Source organism: Quercus lobata, chromosome 1 (genome assembly GCF_001633185.2).
Source record: "Quercus lobata isolate SW786 chromosome 1, ValleyOak3.0 Primary Assembly, whole genome shotgun sequence".
Taxonomy (NCBI): domain Eukaryota; kingdom Viridiplantae; phylum Streptophyta; class Magnoliopsida; order Fagales; family Fagaceae; genus Quercus; species Quercus lobata.
The window spans coordinates 28,840,450-28,857,865 of NC_044904.1; the positions used below are offsets into that span (position 1 = coordinate 28,840,450).

The 17,416-nt window shown below is 32.4% G+C and overlaps 1 long non-coding RNA gene across 1 annotated transcript; it reads right to left on the minus strand.

Annotated features, from left to right (window-relative positions):
• Positions 1-4,546: 4,546 nt before the first annotated feature.
• On the minus strand, positions 4,547-6,227 carry LOC115950590. Its single transcript, XR_004083087.1, has 3 exons — positions 6,192-6,227; positions 5,799-5,832; positions 4,547-4,661 (listed from the first exon to the last, which is right to left on the minus strand). It is a non-coding gene; the product is annotated as an uncharacterized LOC115950590 (long non-coding RNA).
• Positions 6,228-17,416: the final 11,189 nt, after the last annotated feature.

Genomic DNA, 17,416 nt, shown 5'->3' on the forward strand with positions numbered 1-17,416 from the left:
GATCTCATATATCCAACCTATCAATCATCACAACCATTTTAATTACATGCATGAAAAAGTAATCAAATCTCAAATACCCTAGATGATCAATTTGCATCGTATAAATGAATTTTTTTTCGTTGAAATAGCTCACTTCCTTTCGCATTTGAATGGAGTTATTAAAAACCTAACAAAATGAAACAATAATGTTGTACTTGAATCAACAAGAAAAAGACCAAAAAATCTCAATAATCATTTCTAAAAAAGAATTTTGCAATAAGCGTACCATTGGAAGATTAGCCAGAGGAGGTAACAGAGATAGTACGACAATTCTTGGAGAAGAGATCCAAGCTTGCCGATGTTGCGACCAGCCGAAATATTCCTTCCTTCGACCAGAGATTCCCTCACACTCCGATGATTCATCTTCGCTTCAAGAGCGAGCTAGAGAGAACTTTGAAACGAACAACCAAACCAGAGGAGAGAGAAATGAAAGAGTAATCTAAGATATTCATATTAAAACGATACAATATATAGTGTGTGTTTGTTTTCTAGACCTATTTTGAGGGCTGGTCCATTTGTGTATAGCTTCATCAAGGAACGTATTGAGAAATCTAAAAATTTTGGAGCCAAAATTACGCACTTTTTTTTCATCATTTATTTCAAGGGTTGTGTTATTTATTTTGAAGGTCCTTAAAAAGTCTCCCTTTTTTTATCACTTATTTCAAGGTTGTGTTATTTATTTCAAGGGTCCTTAATAGGTCTTTGTAACAGTCATGCAACGCATCACACTTTAGTTTTTATTTGGACAAATTTTAGTAGACCCTTGAAAAAAAGGGGTCGAAACAAGTCATGTTGTTTGTAGTGATCCCCCCTCCTTGCATCTCATAACTTGTTTAGAAAAGTTCAAAACAAAACAGAGTTCAATAAGAAACTGCAATATTTTGATTTTCAAACAAAGAAAAAGACATGCCTAACTTACAGAAGCACAACCTTTTGATCATACGATCGCTATGAAGCATTAATACCGGATAGATGATAACCAAGAACCTGAGAAAAACTACATTACAGGACAACAAATGTAAACTAAAGATTATTAGGTGAGCCACAAACAATCTTCTCCCTTGCCCATAAACACGAACTCAAATGACACATTCATCAATTGGTTATTTTGAGTAGCACAAATAGACGAAAATTGCATTTTGTTGCCAAAATTATTCCTTATAACTAGAGCCTTACTTTGAGTAGCACTAAGACCTTTTGGTGACGAAAATATTTTCCTCGCTAAATTTCGTCACCAAATATACCTATTGTTGTAATAGATAGAAAAGCAAAATCAGTAAAGAAAAGAAAACGTAAAAATCAAAAAAATTTATTGCCTCCGACTATTGGAAATTATCTCCGATCTTCCAGCAACATTTCCATGCTTAGCAAAATATCGGAATACACACCACCTCATGGTTGTACTCTTCTTGTACCATCACTCTCATCTCACTCTCTAAATTCGGACCCAGCATCAATTTGTTTTACTAGATGATCAAACTCAAATCTCAAAGAACTATTCATTATTTATTTGGTATTAATTTGTTATTAAGCATGGCCACTTAAGGCTAGGTATTTGTGTGGATTTGTTTTCTTGTGCTGGATTGGTCTGCCACTTGAATAATTGAGGAATCTTAATACATACCACTTGAAAAGTCACTCAAATAATGAAGGAATCTCTATTGTTTTTCTTCAACAATTGAAAACTTTTGACTATTGCTTACAAAATGGAGAAACCTTACTTAATGTTGTCTGTCAATTTTCTTTTACAGTGTTGTTGGGTGGCATAGTTGTGAATACCTCATTTTGTCATGGTTTCACACGTTAAAGATCCTTCTCATTCTTGCATCGCTCCACAATGACAAAACCATTCTCATTTTCCAATCGATCATTTGGATTTATAGGCATTTCTTGTTAGCAAAAAGGTGAATGTTCCACTTCATCTCTAGCAAAATCTCGCATTCTACTCAAAAACACACAAAAGTTGTACTTTCTCCATCGCTATGAATTGCCCCAGTATATATATGTATATATATACTATATATATATAAACCGATTAACCATGCAAATTAGTACTAATATTGAAGCTCAAACAATGCCTCAACAACCACTAATTTAAAGTAACCGAACTAGGTGACATAATTGCAATTTTTTATCCTTCCAATCAATTCGGGTATTGACGAAAGCAGAGGTCTCTGTTGGAAACTGAGTCACATACAAAGATGAAGATGAAGGGAATGGGAAATCCTTGAATGGGTCCCAGATGTCCTGCGAGAATGGATCAAAGATATTGCTCCGTCGGCCATTGAAGAAGCTTGGAATCAGTGACATTTTGAACTTGTGAATGTTGTGATTCAGAGACTACAGGATGATTGGTGGCTATAGCTGAGAAATTTGGATGGTGAAAATAATTGATGGGTTGGGTATTTATTAAGGTCCCAAGAGTATTCCAGTAGAGTCTAGGCCTGTTTTTGTGATTTTGCTTCTCTGGAACTTTCTAGGATTCTTGAGAGTCGTGTTGGGGCTACTTTTGTCTTTGTGGGCACATTGTGGACCTATCAATTTAAGCTTGAAGACTCAATAGGGGAAAATTGGGAAGTCATGGGTTTTCTTTTCTTTTTTTCGCTTTACATTCAACTAGTGAATATATGGCCCATGAAAACCTTATATTGTATTAATATGTTTTAAGTTTGGATCCTATCTCGTAAGTAGAATAGGATAATTCATCCCAAAAAAAAGATAAATTAAATAGGATTATAGTGACAAGTAATTTTTTTGTGATCTAAACATTAGGAGGGTTGATTGGTTGGAGAGAAAAATGGGATGATTTGTGGTGAGAAGAGAAAATATGAGAGAAAATGGTGGAGTGTATATGTTTGGTTAGTGTCTTGGAGGGGGTGCTTTCGGCCGGGGGGGGGGGGGGGGAGGGAATTGTTTTCTCCCCCGAGCCTACATTTTGTGAAGAAAATAGGGATGAAAGTTGGCTTAAGATGAGAAATGACACACCTACCCTCTCTCCCCTTCACATTAGTTTACTTTTTTTTTTCTTCTTTTTCCTTTTTTTTTTTTTTTTTTTTCCATTTTCAAGCCTAAATGTTCATTTTTTTTTCCTTACAAACTAATGAGGATAATTTTTGATTTATTGACATGAGGTGTCAAACCTTCCTCACTCGTCGAACCTTCCTCATTTGATCATCGGCCTTACACTTTAACTGATCCCAAAGGAAAGACTGACCCCATGGGCCGTCGGACCCAGGTTGACAATCCAACCCCCAATCTCGATGACCCATCGGCCATCGCCTTAGGGTTTCCCATGGAACTCATGTGGGGTCCACTCATATGTCCATACATGGAAATTACTTACGCGTCACAACCAAAGATCCTACCACACAATCAAATCTCCTATATATGAGAAGGTGATCCCAAGTATCTTGGGATTCAAGTCAGCTCTCAACCACTATATAAACAACAATCCATAACCCATTTGAGGTATGTGAATTCTCCCTCACTCTTGCACTCTTGAGTTCTTAGAGATTCTTCTATCACTGACTTAACTATCGAAGGGTCTTTGGCCGACACCCCACTAGTCCTCTCTAATTGGTTCTTCTCTTTTGTTCTTCAAGTACACCAATTGGCACGTGTGTGGACAATCAACTCACTGACAATTTTTGCGCATCATCATAAACTATTAAATTTTTTTATTTAATAGGGTATAAAAGTAAATTTATACAAATGTCATTTTCTATCCTTTTATTTTTCTTCTCAAACAAATAAAAGAGTTTCCACTCTCCCAATTTTTAACCCCAAACAAACATACATGAGGGAAATTTTAAATATTTTCTATCCCCCAGTTTTCCATCCCCCAAACAAAGCCTAGATGATAAAGCATTCTCCCCTTCAATGACTTTGTTTCCTCCTAGCTTGGGTGTTTAGATTTATCTTTCTTTCTTTTGCTTTTTTCTTTTTTCTTTTTTCCGTTCTTTATTTTTAATGTTCTGCTAAGAAATGAGTGTTGTCATGATGCTTTGTAGCATTTATTAGTTTTGTTTCCAATCGTTGAGCTAAGGGTGAGTTTGGTTCAGCTTTTTGAAAAAGTGCATAATGAAAAAGTGGAGTTTTGTAAAAGTGCATAATGAAAAAGTAGAGTTTCAAAAAGCTGACTGTTTGGTAAAAGCTGTTAAAAAGTGCATAATGAAAAAACTGAGTGTTTGGTTAGCACTTATAAAAGTGGCTTTTTGAGGGGTAATGGACCAAAAAGGACAATGTATATATAAGGGAATTTTTTGAAAACTTTTTTTTTTTTTTTTGTGGATGTGAGTTTATTTCATACTTATTAAATTATCTATTTCATATACTTACTAAACAATAATAATAATAATATTAATTAAATCTAAATAATTTCCATCAACATGAAGCACAAAATAAAAATGTAAAAAGATGATAAAATATACACCAATAATCTAAGTTTAAATTGTACTACATAAAAATGTAAAAACATATAAAATACATATCAATAATCTAAGTTTAAATTGTACAACACAAAAATGTAAAAAAGATGATAAAATAGTGGTCCAGCTTGAATTATTATCCCATAATGCTCTAGCCTTTTTTGCCTCGGGGTTGGAAGTTGTGTTTTTACCCATCTATAAAGTTAACCAGTGAGGTTGAAGCATATTAGCAAAACCATAAATTTTTTATTAAGATCAAAACAAACAGGTACAAGGACTAGCAGGTCCAAACAGAATTACAAAGCAGAGCTACATCACATCAACACATTGTCAAGGTTAAATATTTGACAGACATAACCAACACATTGTCAAGGTTAAATACAAGTAATCTGTGGCAAGAAAATTCACTGCAATGGATTACATGGATGATGACAATGCCCTTCCCAGCCTCGAGGATAAGGGAGTAAACCAACAGAATTACTACTAAAACTACAATGTCAATAAGGCTTCTTCCTTTTTTTGTTTGTTTGAAAATGTCAATTTGACCTCTTGGAGGATTTTAGGTTGTGTCTATGTCATCAACAGTCAGAGTGTTGGAGAGGAATTGTGATACAGGAACCCAATACAAGAAGAATCAGACGAGTAGATTGTTAATTTGCTATCATTAAATTATTTCTTTTCCTAATTTAATTGCAAAAGTTATATAATCGATCATACCAGTAGGCACTCATGGAGAGAAAAATCAAACAAATAAGTGCATCATAAGCACTAAATGAGTATTGGTAGTAAACTTCAGCATAGAGGGCCATTCACAAGCTACAACTAACAAATGCTTAATTACCACAGGGTAAAAGGCAAAGTAAAGTGTAACTTCATAAGTGAAAGCATAGGGTGCCAAAAATTCAAAACATCCACTTTGATCAGTAAAACTCAGAAATGCAGATAGTTACAGTTAGTCCATGGGACAATCATCACATTAGGTTTTGGGCTCAATCAATTCTAAATACCAAGACCTAGACAAGATTCATCTGTTTCAATCAATTTTATATATCCATCTGTTTCAATCAGCGGAATAAAACTGTGAATGCAAAGAAAGAGTTATCAAAGATACAAGATAAACTAAAAGTTGTGTAAGCAAAAATTACACATGCTCATTAAGCTCATTAGTGTATAACAAGAAGTCAAATTACACATGCTAGAAGCTAGCTAAGATTAATCTCGGCTATTTCAGATTCACAAACTATACTCATTAAACACTTCATTATATATTAAAATAGCACACTCGGTAAAAAAAAATAAAAATAAAAAAAAAATTCAGATCATTGTTGGTACCTGGTTTTTGGTAGCAGATCAGTGTTTTTGGTACCTGAGAAATCAAAATCCACACACCAAAAGTGAGAAATCAACCAAAGAATAGAGAAATCAAACCCAGATCCATGAGAAATCAACCAAAGAACAGAGAAATCAAAACCAAAACAACCCAAATCAGACCCATGAGAATCAACCCAGGTTCAGTCCAAATCAAAACAACCCATACCCATGAGAAATCAACTCAAAGAACACACAGAAAAATCATTACCCATAAAACAAACCACAATCCAAAACTACAGAAAGACTTACGGAGAGGAAGAACCAGAAAGAAAGAAAGAAAGAAGAAGAAGAGGAAGACGAAGCGGAAGAAGAAAAGGAAGACAAAGAAAAAAGACAGAGAGTATAGAGACTTACGGAGAGGGCAGAGCAAGCAGAGAGAAGAGACGGAGGTGCCAAATGCGAAGGGGGAGCAGAGATGAGAGATGAGGGGCGTGAGAGAAATAGCTGGGTATTTCGGTCTTTTTGGTTATTGCAACGGTAATATTGTAAACGCGCATAGCACGTTTTGATTTATGGACCCCTGAGGGTCCATAAATCTTCCGCGTTTTGTCCTCAGTTTTTTATAAAAGTTCAAAACGCAACTTTTATAAAAAGGCTGCGTTTTGAGCTTACCAAACACGCAAGTTGGTTAAGCTTTTTTGAAAACGCCCTTTTTGGGCTCAAAAAGTGGAACCAAACGGACTCTAAGTATATTTTAAAGTTTGGTGGTTAATACAGTATTCTAGGCAATCTCTTTATTGTTTTGCTGAAATCAGTTGCTCGAGCAATTGGAAAAGCCCATTTCTGGGAGCCTAGCCGCTAGATTAGATCACATATAAGTGGGCCTATGAGTTTGTTTCCCTTTTCACGTTGTAAATGCAATAGTTTGGGCCGCCCAGTTAGTTGCTATGGGATAACTTTCTTCGGAAAAAGTTTCAGGTTCAGCTTCCCAACAAGAATTTTGATCCAAGAGCTATGCTATATTCCTTCTCGACATATGGCAGTAGTACTAGTAGCAGAAGTCAAAATACCCCACACCTTGTTAGTGATTTATTAACAGATATTAGATATTAGAGATACTATAAATTTTAGTATACACTAATCTTTAAAACTTATAATTTATGTGTAACTAATTGAAAATAATAATTTAAATAATAAACATTCATTATTATGTTTTTAAATCTATCAATTATATTCATTATTGCAACAATTTATAAAAATTATATTGTAAAATTTGTATTATCTTACTATTTTTTTATTTCTTAATAACTGAACTTTGTCCTAATGGTGCAATATTTTTACTGTGCAAAGGTCCCATTTTCTCACATATAAAAAAAATTAAAAATGGTCCCATCTTCTCGATGGCTCTAATTATTCTTGTGACAAATGATTTCTGTTTACTCCTCAAATTATTTATCTTTGTAGTATATAACAGTAATAATTTTATTCATTCAGCTTCAAGCTGTTGATCTCTCCAAGTTTTCTATGTTTATTAAGATTGAAAAATGGAAATAATTAAAAACAAACATGGGACAACAAATTCATCAGCCATAGAAAGTCATTGACGATAAACTTAATGATGTTAGTTTTCTTCATTTCACACTAGCTACTTCCAGTTTTCTTTTGTTTCTCTCCAAGTTTTCTCAAAATGTTTTTCTCCATTTATTTATTTCCAACCCTACATTTTAAATTTTAAAACAGGGACGACCCAGGTGGGCCCCCCGGGTCCAATTTTTTTAATTTATTTTTTATTTATAGTTATTATGTATTTATTTTTTATAGTTGGCCTTCTAAAACCTTAAGCTCCCTTCTCCCCCAATCAGCCTAATTAACCTAAACCAAATAGCAACTATCCAACCAAAAAACTAAACAAAAACAATATGTAATTGTATTTTAGCGAAAAAAATTATTTTACCACCAAAAAATTAAAAAATCATGTGTTATTGGAGAAACTAAAACTAAATTTTTTTCAATTACAGTAAATTGGTATAAATACCAGTTGATTGTAGTGAGTTGTTAAAAATAAAATACAATATTTTATTAAAATAATATCTCTTCCTTCAATTAAAAAACTCAAATTCTATTTCTTCATTTATCATTTTAATGAGTTGTTTATATAATTGTAAATGAAGTGATAATATATATATATATATATATTTGATATTGGGTGTATTGTAAAGTGAGATGATAAAATAGATAAAGTAATTTTTTGAAGTACTAAAAGTTAAAATTTTAGCACCACCACCATGAATGCTTTAACTTTAACAAAAACAAAGCAAAACAAAACCAAAAAAAAAAAAAAAAAGCATAACCAACCTGGTATTAAAAAAACTTTATTTTGTGTATTTATAATTTTTTAATACTATATGGATATCTATTTGGGGTTTTTTTTTTTTTTTTTCCTTTTCTACTTCGGCTCCTGGTAGCTTAAAATCTTGAGTTAGTCCCTGTGATGCCCCAATTTGATTGATTGTGTGATGTGTGTAGATGTGTGATAAGTCCCACATCGGGTATTTATTAGGTTGAATTGGACTTTATTAACAACTGCAAGGAGTCTCAATTGTGACTAGTCCTTTTGAGATATAGAGCAGATGTAGCTAGCATTTTTCCTTAGGTGTTACATATGGTATCAGAGCCAACCCGATAATCCCGTATGGGTTCGAAGACACTACCCTACAAAGTGAGCCCTAAGGAGGACGTTAGGGATTTAAGTGGGGGAGATTGTGATACCCCAATTTGATTGATTGTGTGATGTGTGTGGGTATGTGATGAGTCCTACATTGGGTATTTATTGGGTTGAACTAAGCTTTATTAACAACTGCAAGGAGCCTCAATTGTGACTAGTCCTTTTGAGGTATAGCGCAGATGTGGCTAGCGCTTTTCCTTGGGTCGTTATATTGTAATACTCCAATTTGATTGATTGTGTGATATGTGTGGGTGTGTGATGAGTCTCACATCGGGTATTTACTGGGTTGAATTGGGTTTTATTAACAATTACAAGGAGCCTCAATTGTGACTAGTCCTTTTGAGGTATAGCGCAGATGTGGCTAGCACTTTTCATTGGGTCGTTACAAATGGTATCAGAGCCATGCCCACGTGGAAGTGTGGGCCCCACACGTGAGATGCATGTGCCCATAAGGGGGGTGAATTGTAGTGACCCAAAAACGGGGGTCTTACATTCCATGGAATCCCACATCGCCTAGGGAAGTACATGAGAATGTGTTTATAAGGAATAACCTCCCTTTAATATGTAGAGGCCTTTTCCCCAGCGTAATCTGGGGAAGAACAAAACCGTGAGGGGTATGGGTTCCAAAGCGGACAATATCTACACAGTTGGGGCGGGGTTGTTACAGATGGTATTAGAGTCATGCCCTAGCAGGAAATGTGGGCCCCACACACGAGATGCGTGTGCCCGTAAGGGGGGTGGATTTTAGTGATCCAAAAAGGGGGTTCTTGCATTCCATGGAATCTCACATCGCCTAGGGAAGCATATGAGAATGTGTTTATAAGGAATGACCTCCCTTCAATGTGTAGAGGCCTTTTTCCCAACGTAATCTGGGGAATAACAAAACCGTGAGGGGTATGGGTTCCAAAGCGGACAATATCTACACAGTTGGGGCGGGGTTGTTACAAATGATATCAGAACCGGCCCAGTAATCTCGTATGGGCTCAGAGACTCTACCCCACAAAGTGGGCCCTAACGAGAATGTTAGGGATTTAAGTGGGGAAGATTGTGATATTTTAATTTGATTGATTGTGTGATGTGTGTAGGTGTGTGATGAGTCCCACATCGGGTATCTACTGGGTTGAACTGGACTTTATTAACAACTGCAATTGTGATTAGTCCTTTTGAGGTATAGCGCAGATGTGGCTAGCGCTTTTTCTTGGGTCGTTAGAGATGGTATCAGAGCCATGCCCTAACCGGAAGTGTGGGCCCCACACACGAAACGCGTGTGCCCATAAGGAGATGGATTGTAGTGACCCAAAAAGGGGGGTCTTATATTTCATGGAATCACACATCGCCTAAGGAAGCATATGAGAATGTGTTTATAAGGAATGACCTCCCTTTAATGTGTAGAGGCCTTTTCCCCAACATAACCTAGGGAAGAACAAAACCATATACAGTCGGGGCGGGGTTGTTACAGTCCCTGTTTTAAAACCCTCTTTTTTTTTTTTTTTTTTTTTTTGGAGGGGTAAAAAAAATTCTAGTCTTCTTTTCCTCACCAAAAAGATATTTCACATTTTTCTCTCCCTTGTATGTGTATTTGTTTCTCAAAAAAAAAAAAAAGATATTTCACGTGTACAGAAATCATACCCCATGATAAGGATAAAAAAGATTGATTACAAAAGATAAGTCGACGGTTTGTAGGTGACAGGATATACTAAACCGTCAGCCCCCATTTAATGACTGTCGACGTACGAATGTTGCAGGGAGAATCACCAAAAAGGCATCCTAAGGCTGACGAGATCATAAAACTGAAGGAATTCTGAACCTGACGAGATAAAGACTGAAGGCATAATGTAAGTTGACAGCATTAGTCAAAGAATGCTTGCTAACCATGTTTGCGTGACTTGCCCTCCACATTTTGAGAAACCTAAGAGGGACTCCTATATGAAAAGGATCCTGTGAAATACGCCCAAGAAAACTCCTATAAGGTAAAGACTTCTATGAGAATAGTTCTGACTTGACCTTCGGAGAGTATTTGACCGGCACCACACCGGTGCTCTCTACTAGGTCCTTTCTTTTTACTGTGCAGGTACTGTTTGGAGTGCGCGAGGACCATGTGATTTACTGGTGATATTTTCGGCATCATCACCCCAATAATCTGAAAATTAAGCTACTCATCACCAAATTTTCCAAACCAAGTACAGAAAGTACTATATGGCTTCCTATGCTTCCTAATTCGCAACTCTTGGAGCCACAAGAGATCCTCTCTTTTTTTCCTTTTTTTATAGTAAATGATTTTTTAGGAATGTACCAATTGGCGCAAAAGTCATCGGCCATAATAAATAGGAGTAATAATTGCTCTGTTGTAATTTTTTTTTTCATTGATATTTTTTGTTGTAAACTTGTAATTGAAATAAGGATATTTTCTTTCTAAAAAAAGGATACTTTTATCTAAATGTACTATTAATACAATTTTTTATATACTGATTACAATAATTAAATTCACAATTAAAAAAATAAAAAAATGATGAAATATATTGTTTTAAGTTTCTTGATAAACAAATGGTACAAGGTAACAACTAACAAATGACGCGTTGAAATTTTTTTTTTTTTTTTTAACCAATAGCACGTTGAATTATTTGTTTTGGCTGATTCATGAACTCAGATCTCCACGTACGGACGCACACATGATCTTGTTTTGTCCGCTGTGCTTTTTCCTTTTTTTTTTTTTTTCCTTGTATATTTAAAAATAATAGTTATCAATACAATATTTTTACAATAATTTCATAACCAAATTTAAGCGACAAACTACTAATAATAAATGTATTGTCAAATTTATATAAGAACTAATAATAACTTTTTTTGGAGAATCAAGAACTAATAATAACTTGATATCTATGTTTTATTATGAAATTGTTGTGTCGGTAGCACAACTCAATTTCGAAAGTAAAAAAATATAATAAAAAATTGTAAAAAAAGAAAAAGATTAGTTAGCATTGTTCAATATGCGAGACAGATGGGAAAATGTCGTTGACCAATTCCAAAAGCTGAAAAGGTTGGATAGATTTTTCTTTTCGTTCTCTTTATTATCAACTCATCGTTTCGTAAGTGGAAAGTTCAAACGATTATCTAAATGTCTAATTTTTTATCAACAAATTTTTTTTTTTAAAGGACTATCTAAATCTCTTTAAAAGGATTCTCTTTAAAAACAGTGCCCCTTCTTTTCATTCGAATGGTTATCGAAAAACCGATTTCTATTTAAGAATTAAATAATAATAATTTTTTAAAAATAAAAAATAAAACAAATTTGTAAAAATGTAACTCAAAAATGTTATAAAAAGTTAAAATCCATTTTAAGAAAAATATTAAGAATACGTTATAAAAAAAAATGCTTGAAAAAAAACTGAGTATATACTTGATTTTTTTTTATTCAGCAGAAATAAATAGATAAAAAGAAGAGGCTAGAAAGTAACAACTGGACTTATTATAGTTCTCGTTTATTTCATAACTCAAAAATAAATAAAATCACTTTAAAAAAAATAATTAAAAAAACGCGCACGTCTTGCATTAAAAAGCATTGCAAAGAAGACATACGAATCTGCATTATATTGGCAAAAATTGTGAAACCATGGCACAATTGTTTTTCAACTTGGGAATTGATGTTAAATTTTATCCAAACTGACCGACCCATGTGATTGCGACAAGACAATACTTGCAAAATTCAAACCCCTTTATTCAAACCCCTTGGTCTCCAAAAAAAAAAAATTTCAAACCCCTTTATTGCCACAATCTCTCCACGTTTTCTATGTTTATTAAGATTGAAAAATGGAAGTAATTAAAAACAAACATGGGACAACAAATTCATCAGCCATAGAAAGTCATTGACGATAAACTTAACGATGTTAGTTTTCTTCATTTCACGCTAGCTACTTGCAGTTTTCTTTTGTTTCTCTCCAAGTTTTATCAAAATGTTTTTCTCCATATATCTATTTCCAACCCTACATTTTAAATTTTAAAACAGGGACGACCCAAGTGGGGCCCTCTGGGTCTAATTTTAATTTATTTTTTTATTTATTTATAGTTATTCTGTATTTCTTTTTTATAGTTGGGCCTTCTAAAACCTTAATTCCCTTATCCTCAATCAGCCTAACTAGCTTAACCCAAAATGTAACTATCCAAACAAAAACCTAAACAAAAACAATAAAAACATTCATAATGGTAATTGTATTTTAGCAAAAAAAATTATTTTACCACCAAAGAATCAAAAAATCATGTGTTATTAGAGAAACTAAAACTAAATTTTTTACAATTACAGTAAACTGGTATAAATACCAGTTGATTGTAGTGAGTTATTAAAAATAAAATACAATATTTTATTAAGATAATATATTTTCCTTCAATTAAAAAACTCAAATTCTCTTTCTTCATTTATCATTTTAGTGAGTTGTTTATATAATTTTAAATGAAGTTGAGTGAATTGTAAGGTGGGGTAATAAAATAGATAAAGTAATTTTTTGAAGTACTAAAAGTTTAAAAAAAAAAATCTTAATCAACTTAGTATTTAAAAAACTTTATTTTGTGTATTTATAAATTTTTAATACTATATGAATACCTATTTAAAGTTTTTTTTTTTTTTTTTTTTTTTTACTATAACTCCTGCTAGCTTAAAATCTTGGATCCGTTTTAAAATCCTAATTTTTTTTTAGGGACAAATAAAATTCTAGTCTCCTTTCCCTCACCAAAAAGATATTTCACATGTACAAAAATCATTCCCCAGTAATCTGAAAATTAAGCTAGTCATCACCAAATTTTCCAAACTAAGTACAGCAAGTACTATATGGCTTCCTATGCTTCGTAATTCGCAATTCTTGGAGCCACAAGAGATCCTCTTTTTTTTTTTTTTTTTTTGGTTAGTAAATGTTTTTTTTTTTAGGAATGTACCAATTGGCGCCAAAGTCATCGGCCATAATAAATAGGAGTAATAATTGCTCTGTTGAAAATTTTTTTTTCATTAATATTTTTTGTTGTAAACTTGTAATTGAAATAAGGATATTTTCTTTCTCAAAAAAAGAAAAGAAATAAGGATATTTTTATATTCTAAAAAAAGATACTTTTATCTAAATGTACTATTAATACCATTTTTTATATACTAATTACAATAATTAAATTCACAATTAAAAAATTTAAAAATTATGAAATATATTGTTTTAAGTTTCTTGATAAACAAATGGTACAAGCCTACAAGGTAACAACTAACAACTAACAAATGACGCGTTGAAATTTTTTTTTTTTTTTAACCAATAGCACGTTGAATTATTTGTTTTTGCTGATTCATGAACTCAGATCTCCACGTACGGACGCACACATGATCTTGTTTTGTCCGCTTTGCTTTTTCCTTCTTCTTCTTTCCTTGCATATTCAGAAAAAATAGTTATCAATACAATATTTTCACAATAATTTCATAATTAAATTTAAGTGACAAACTGCTAATAGTAAATGTATTGACAAATTCATATAAGAACTAATAATAACTTGATATCTATGTTTTATTATGAAATTATTGTGTCGATAGCACAACTCAATTTCGCACATAAAAAAAATATAATAAAAAATTGTAAAAAAAAAAAGATTAGTTAGCGTTGTTCAATATGCGAGACAGATGGGAAAATGTCGTTGACCAATTCCAAAAGCTGAAAAGGTTGGATAGATTTTTCTTTTCGTTCTCTTTATTATCAACTCATCGTTTCGTAAGTGCAAAGTTCAAACGATTATCTTATCTAAACCTCTTTAAAAGGATCCTCTTTAAAAACAGTGCCCCTTCTTTTCATTCGAATGGACGAATGGTTATCGAAAAACCGATTTCTATTTAAGAGTTAAATAATAATAATTTTTTAAATCTTTTTTAAAAATAAAAAATAAAAAAACGCGGCACGTCTTCCATTAAAAAGCATTGCAAAGAAGACATACGAATCTGCATTGTATTGGCAAAAATTGTGAAACCATGGCACAATTGTTTTTCAACTTGGGAATTGATGTTAAATTTGATCCAAACTGACCGACCCATGTGATTGCGACTAGGCCATACTTGCAAATTTCAAACCCCTTTATTGCCACAATCATTCCCTTGGTGAAGCGCGTAATATGTTATTTGTTTTTGGGGAGGTAGTGGAAACTGGAAAGTGTGAATTGAACAGTACATTTTTGGAAAGAGTTTGACAAGTTTCAACGTTATAATAAGAAAAGAAAGAGAGACAGAGAGAAAGATTGAGAGAAAATTTCTGAGACTTACTAGTGAGCACCAATAACTTTAATCAATAACAGAGTTACTGTAACTAAAACCACTCTATCCTCCACACTATGCAGCAATGAGAACTCCACACTATGCGTTGAGACTTGACTCTTGAGACCAAAGCTATGTAACTGACTGAAATAGACTTTGGCACGAGTGGTTGAGTGGAAGCACAGTTCTTCACATTTGATTAAGTTAGGAAAAAGTTATAGTTTTACTTATTTTTCAGTGTTTGGTAATATTAGATAAAAATGAATTAAATGAAAATTATTTTTGATCAACATTAAAAGTATGACTTATTTTTAGAGATTATTTTTTACTAAATTTTTTTAGAAAACGACTTTGTCTTACAATAAGCAAAATACTAAGAGAAATTAGGAGATTATATTTCAACTCATTTAAGATTGTTACCAAACATATAAAAATAAGATAATTTTTTGGAAAATAACTTTTTAAAAATAACTCATTTTCTAAAAAATATTACAGCCAAAACAAACAGAGTGTCAAATTTAGAACTTAAGAAATAGACCAAAAAGATATCGTGCAACTTATCCAAGTGACATCATCATCGTCTCACTTGGTTAACAGATTTTAGTTCTTTGAAGAGCAAATAAAAATTGTCAAGTAAATTTTTAGATTGTTATGATTTGTGAAACTAATAAGATTCTACGTGGAATAGTGTTTAGAATAAATGAGTTCATATGAAAGCATATTGTGGTGATCTTTTTTTTCTTTTTTTGAGAAAATTGTGGTGATCTATTTAACCTCCTGTGATTTGTTGTAAACATGTTGTAGACGTAGCATCTCTCATTTTGGAATGCTGAATAGCACCTTTAGTAAACTTAATCGTTTTCGGGAATAAACATATATCTCAATCATCAATCGTACATAAAAAATAAGTAAAAACTAAGACTAAAAATAAAATAGAATTAACACATTTGTCTCCTAGTCCTGGGCTACAGCTCATGCGTTCCCATATTGTGCCCATTATTAGCTAATTGACTGGATCTCTAGTTCTACAACGTCTAACGTTAACTCGTGATTGTTAGTTGTTACTACTAAGCTAATCATCTTTGAACTATGATTAAAAAAACCTGTGAGCACTGATGAATAATGAAATTAAGATATGTTGTTGGTTGTTGCCGCTTACTCTTTTGGTCAATAATATACGTAAATGTCTTTGTCTTGGTACTTGGTAGAGCACTTCCGGCTCTCTCAAAGGAGTGAGTTTGACTGACTTTTTCTAAACCAAAAATAAATAAATAAATAAAGAGAGGCTTCCTGGATGTATGAAAATATATCATAATTTTTTTTTATTCCCTATAATTTTATAATATATAGATATGGCCGGCTTCACTAGATCAAAGATGCCCTTTTCTTGATTATTTTTGGTTGCTCAAGAGTTAGCAGAATATTATAAGGACTTATCAAGTTTACAAGGTAGATAATTTATGCACATATAATAAATAACAGAGTTACTAAAACAGAAAAAGAGACAAAGTTCAAAATTCTACTTGATATAAGTCTCTTTGCTATCTTTAAAGAATTTCAGTTTTCTTTTTTTAACCTTAATTATTTATATTTGTTGTGCTAATGGTGTTTTTGTCAATGTTTGTTGTGTTAATGTTGTTTTGTCCCTTGGTTTATTTCAATGGGGGCAATTGGTTGAATCGTTGTGGTTTGTACTCTATTTCTTTCTCTCTTTTCTCCACGATTTACCTATAAAATTTAAAAATAAAAATAAAAAGTTGTATACTTGTAGTGCAATGTTTTGATAGTTTTGTTTAGTAGATTGGGTTGTTTTTCGTGTTTGTTATTTTTAATCTTGTATATATCGTTGTGATGAATAAGTTTATCATTCATAAAGAATAAAATAAAAATTTACCTTGATTTATGTTTCTTATGACTTTTTTTCCCCTAATGAAAACAGCCTTAGGTCAATTAACACGTCTTATTCCTTTTGTGAAGTGAGTTCAAGTTCAAAAATAGTTGAGAAAACTCCCCATTCATTTAGTGGAATTTTTTTTTTCAATCACATAATTGTCCTCCAAATTGATTGAAGATAAATAAAAGGATAATAAGTTGGTAGGTCTTATTCATTCTTTGTTGAGGTATGGACATTAATTTTTTTTTTGAGAAGTTAAGTATGGATATTAATTTAATGGGTCAATCCTAAGCGATCCATTTATTAAACGTGTTTGTATAATGTCTATTTTTGTTTGATAAATATTTTGTGTTCACAACTTCACATCCACACACACATATATATTGTATTGGCCGGGTGTGACACAAATGAAAAATATGATTCATTTCAACTTGCTTTAAAAATATGACCCAAAATAATTAACAAAAATTATATTTTATAAACATATAAATTATGATAATAATTATAAATAAATAAATTTCATACAAATTCTATATCATAATAACATCCATTGAAGCATTAACATGATAACATCATATAATCTAACAGTTCTTATTTCAAGTTTTCAACCAAAGTTATATCCAAATTTCGAAAATACACATTTAAAAAAAATCTTTGGCGAAAGGGTTAGGGATTTTAGTGATTTAATGAAAAATTTACCAATACACTATAACAATTAAAAATTTTTAACTCAATTTTAAATTCAAATTTCAAATTAA